The sequence below is a fragment of the Lipotes vexillifer genome, unplaced genomic scaffold, assembly GCF_000442215.2.
Source record: "Lipotes vexillifer unplaced genomic scaffold, Lipotes_vexillifer_v1.1 scaffold513, whole genome shotgun sequence".
Classification (NCBI taxonomy): Eukaryota; Metazoa; Chordata; class Mammalia; order Artiodactyla; family Lipotidae; genus Lipotes; species Lipotes vexillifer.
Window position 1 is genome coordinate 448,169 of NW_006777952.1, and position 5,538 is coordinate 453,706.

The 5,538-nt window shown below is 43.9% G+C and overlaps 1 protein-coding gene across 4 annotated transcripts in view; it reads left to right on the forward strand.

Annotated features, from left to right (window-relative positions):
* DGKG (diacylglycerol kinase gamma) overlaps positions 1-5,538 on the forward strand; it is a 164,734-nt gene that overhangs the window by 143,692 nt on the left and 15,504 nt on the right. The window lies entirely within an intron of this gene.

The following is a 5,538-nucleotide window of genomic DNA, read 5'->3' on the forward strand; positions in this document are numbered from 1 at the left end:
AACACCTCAGCACCTGTGCTGCTGTAACCCAGGTAAAGGGGCAGAGCCCACAGGTTTTATTATGTCACACAGCTGCTCTAGGGTATGGGGCGGCCTTCCTCACCGCTGGGATGGGATGGCTCAGAAGCCTTCTGGTGCCATCACATAGTCAGGGTTTCAGCACCTCCACTGAGGGTTGCTTGATTCCGGGGGTAGCCCATTGCAGCCCTCATACCTGAACCCTGGAGTGCAGATAGAAGGGGAAGCAGGGTGGGAGTGAGATTGAGGGTAGCAAAGCACGCAGCTAGGCTAAGGATCTCCCACGCTTCTCCAGGGCACCGCAAGTGAGGAGCCCAAATCATGACACCCACATCATATCCCTTACATCTTAAAGGACTGAATGTTCATTAATGTGAACCAGCAGCCAAGATGAGTATGAACATAAAAATTATGCATTAAAGAAGAGAGGTGAAAAGCAGACTGGGTCATCATTATCTGTTATATGCAGATTAAATGAGTTAATTCATGGAAAACCTGTTACCCAGTTTAATCTAGGCAAGTTGTTATCATTATTATTAATCATTATATTTTTCCTCTTTCAGGCTAAACCTGTCAAGGTCTTTGGCACTAAAGCCTGTATCTTATTCAATTTACTCAACAAACATTTATTGGGAGCCTTCTATATGCCAGGGGCTGGGCTAGTTGCTAAGGATTCAAAGATAAAACAAGAACACATCCCTGCCTTCAACTCTCAGTGGGGCTGGGAGAGTGATGCGTCCAGAAACAGTTGTCTTTGGGTGAGATCCACTGAGCAGAGGGGAAGGAAAAAGCACACTGCCTGGAGTGTGCCGGGAGGGTAAACAGGAGTTCTCCAGGCAGAGGGATACCTGTGCTGGGAACAGGGCCAGATAGCGAATGACCTTGGATGCCTCACTAAGAACTGAGATGTTGTCCTTGGGCTTCCAGAGGGTTTAAACAGGGAAGATGTGCCCCTTAAATAGGAGCGCTCTGCCAGCCTTTACCTATTGGCACTGAGCTCCACCCCCTCCTCCAGACTGTGGGAAGGTCTAAAGAAATAAAAGCAAAATGGGGCTGAGATCAAAGAAGTGGGAAAAGGAACAGAGTCAGGGAAGAGTTTAAAGGAAGAAAAACAGCTGGGGCAGGATGCCCACTTCATCTAAAGCTCACCTGGATTTACGGCCTTTGTGTGGAGGTGTGAAACCATGAGGAACACTGAAGATTGTTAAAGATGTTTTAACCTGAATATTATGGTCTGGACTCTTGTACACAGCTCTAAGAAGGTAGACAGACAGATAGACTGTTGGGAGTTCCAGGGTGAATGTGGCAGAAAAGGAAAGCAAACCTAATATGTTTTTGGAGCCTACTCTGTGCCAGGCACTTTCACATACACCTCTGCCATTTAATCTCATAACCACACTTTGAGGTCAGTATTATTATTATTCCTAACGTCTCCTTTTCAAGTGAAGAATCTCTGGATCAAAGCAGTCAGGAAGTAACTTGTTTATATTCTTTTTCACTCCAACTCCTGCGTATGTTTTGGGCAGTTTTATTGCCTAAGGCTCAAGTTCTCCAACTTGATTCTGAGTGTGCCTCAGAATCTTCCAGAGGGCTTGTTAGAACACAGACTGCCAGGCCCAACCCCCAGTGTTTCTGATTCAGTCGATCTGGGTGAGGCCTGAGGATTTCCGTTTCTAACAAGTTTCCAGGTGATGCTGATACCGCGCTCTGAGAACCACTGGCCTATGGGGATGATCTCTACCCAATAACCTAGCCCAGCGGTTCCCAAACTGTCTGCATTTTAGAATCGCCTGGGGAATCTTTAAATCAGCTAGGCGAATACTGATGCCTAGCTCCCGGGCCTATGCATTCTTTTTTTTTTTCTTTAATTGAAGTGTTGTTGATTTACAGTGTTTCAGGTGTACAGCAAAGTGATTCTGTTACACATAATATATACATATATATATATTCTTTTTCAGATTCTTTTCCATTATAGGTTATTACAAGATATTGAATACAGTTCCCTGTGCTATACCGTAGGAGGCCCACACATTCTGATTTAACTGGTATGGGGGCAACCTGGGTATTATTATTATTACCCTCCCCCCGCCCCAGGTGATTCTAACATGCAGCAAAGTTGAGGAACCGCTGACCTAGCCGCACTTCTCCTTTTTCAGATTCTTTCCATTATAGGTTATTACAAGATATTGAATACAGTTCCCTGTGCTATACCGTAGGAGGCCCACACATTCTGATTTAACTGGTATGGGGGCAACCTGGGTATTATTATTATTACCCTCCCCCCGCCCCAGGTGATTCTAACATGCAGCAAAGTTGAGGAACCGCTGACCTAGCCGCACTTCTCCTTGACTCTGATCCCCATCACCACCCTCTCCTTCAGCTGCCCACCACTGGGGCCACAGGTAGAACTTGTCATCCTAGAGCCCCTCACAGCACATCCTCCCAAACCTTTCTCCCACCGTCTCAGAACACCTGCTCCTGGAACTCATCAGGTCTCTCACTTGGCTTCTCCCTTTTCACCTAGTCCATCAACTCCTTCCCTGTTCAACCTAGATCCTGTGGTACAGTCATTACTGCAACCATCTCTTGCCCACAGCAACACATCAACCAGCCTGTTCTTTCTTTGACCATATATGCCTACCTGGGAAAGTTTGAGGAGGAATATCTAAATCAAACTGCAGGCGTGGAAGTCCAGGGAGGCTTCTTGAAGTTGACAGTGCTTGAGCTGGGTTTTGATGAACAAGTAAAAGTGAAAGAGAGCATTTCAAGCAGGGGTACGGCATGGGTAGAGGCATAAAAGAGAGAAACAGTAGAGTTTATTGGGGAGCTAAGTGTTGTTGTATATGTCTGGAGCAGGAACTTAGCCCTGAAATGTCAGGAGATAACAGAACAGAGGCAGCCTCTTGTCAGATGGGGGTGGGTCTTGGGCATCATCAGGCCAGGGAACTTACATCTTTCCAAGTATGAACAGCAGTTGATAGGTTTTTTAAATGACTTTTAAATTATAACAGTGATATACACTTACAGAACATGCAAAACACTTAGAAAAACATAAAGTAGAAAATAATAATCACTTTTAATCTAATTACCCAGAACTCACAACTCTTAAGATTTTAGGGGAATTTGTTCTTCCATGCATGTTCTTATATAGTTGAGAACATGCTATGCAAGTAAGTTTATATCCTGCCTTCACACTTGAAGTTATAACATATACATATTTAGTGTTTTTGAAATCTGTAAACACTTTAATAGCAGTGTAAAATTCTATAGTTTGATACCATATAATTTAACTATTCTCATATAGGTAGAAATGGGGGAGGGGGAAGTTTCACTGTAATAAATGACGCCACAATATTCATATTTGTATTAACTTAGATTTTTTTCAATGGTTTCTTGTGATCAGTATCAAGAAAGAAATGAATCAACAGTGTGAAAGTTTTAGACGTTTATTACCAAACTTCTAAAAACTTTTCTGCCAGTTTACACTCTGATCATAGGTATGAAAGTGTGCACATTTCATCTTCCCTTCCCAGTGCCTGGTGTCATGGTTGGCGCCACTGAAGGGTTTTTGCTATGGAGGTGATATGAGCAGATGTGCATTTATAAAATCCCATACTGGAGGCCGAATCAAGTGTACCAGATTGGAACTGCTATCGCTGTCCTTGCTGTTCTGCCTTTGCTTCCACATTCTCCTGTTCCCATGTTCCCATTCTTCCTCTTTTTTCTTTCTTGGAGGAAGTGTTTGCTGCATACAGAGCACTGCACAAGACTTTGTTGCCAGGAGCAGTGCTGGAAGACCTAGCTCTGTGGTTGCAACAAGTTGGTGCCCAGCCCAGAGACCCTCTTTTTATAGTTCTATGAAAAAAAAAATCTCTAGATAGTAATTCTCATTAGGGAGAGATACTTTTTATATTTTCCAATGACATTGCCAGGTGAGTTTATTGATAAATTAATTTCCTTGTGCATCCAGTGACTATCCAGTCCTACACACAATCATCCCTGTCCCTGGAATGTCCTTCCTCTTTCTCCTTCTTAACCCAGCAAATTACCTTGGCATTCATCCTTCAAGACCTTCCTTAAATGTCTGTGACACTTCCTTCCATACCTTGCCCAGTCATAATCAGTTACTCAGGCCTCCTTGTTCCTATAGTTCACTGACAACATTTTCTACACCTAACGCTTTTCCTCCCCCTTGGCCAAGAGTCCTTCAAGAGTTGAACATTTTGCATTCCCACTTCTTAGTACACTGTCTGGCACTTGGTTGCCATCAGTAACTGTTGAATGATTGAGTGAGTGAATTAATGAGTTCCTGTTTTGCTAAGGTACATGGACATTCCATCTTAAATACAAACAAATTGAAGAATGTAGAGACAATATGGAGATGATATGAATTGCCAAACCACACTCTGAGTCATTGGTACCTAAGGTAAAGCAGACACTTGGTATATCAGATGTCCTGATCCTGGATTCTAAGTTCTGAACGTTAAATGTCCTGTGTGCCTGCACATCAACTTGTGCTCTGTTCTGTTGCATTTTAACTCCAGATTTAGTTTCTGCATAAGGATCTGTGCGCTAGAGGAAGTACAGGGAATTGAGTGATGCCAGAATTTCCCAAAATGTGTTCCAAAGAAAACTACCAGGGATACCTATAAAACTGTTTCTAGGTATCAAACAAAGGAAGAGTCTCATGGTCCAATAAGTTTGGGAAACAAAGTTGAATATATTTCTTTACTGCAGAACTTCCTGGTAGGCATTTTAGGAAGTTGAAAGATCAGTTAGGCAATGGTAGAGAAACAGAACAGCCAGCAAGTCTTCCTTCAGTAGTAAACAGGAGTCATCCTAGCCTCTTCACGCCGGGGAAGATTCAGAGTACAAATTCAAAGGCCGAATGGTGAAACATAGAAGATCCTGGCCCCTCCCCTTGCACTTCTGCACTTACCTCCCAAGTCCCACATCTGTGTAAACCCCTGCCCCTACCCACCCCCCATACTGATGAGATCAGCCTGCATTATGTCTCTTCCAGAGCCAGGAAGCAAGGTAATGTGTGGGAAGTAATAATAGCTGCAAGGTAATGTGTGGGAAGTGATAACAACTTTTTGCTGTTAAAGCCATTCAACAGGAAAATTTGTTAAAAGACCAAGACATTGTAAAAGCTGAAACACTTGAGTCTATTAAGTCCCCTGCTTCTTAGAACATTTTGTTACCAGGGAATGTTTCAAGGAGGGAAAACACTGAACTATCACAGCACTGTCAGATACCAAAGCCTGGTACTGAGAGCAACATTTTACGAGACATCTGTCTCTCTGCCAACAGAGAAACTTCTAAAAAGTTCTACCTCTCTTTTCTCCTCCTTTCTCCTACCCCAGTGTGACTCCCCCACTCTCCTCACCCCTAAACACACCCTACACGTCTTTCCTCCCTCCCTTTTGCTCCCTCCCTCCTCCCTCCCTTTCCCCCTCCCTCCTCCCTCCCTTTCCCTCCCCTCCCTCCTCCCTCCCTTTCCCCCTCCCTCCTCCCTCC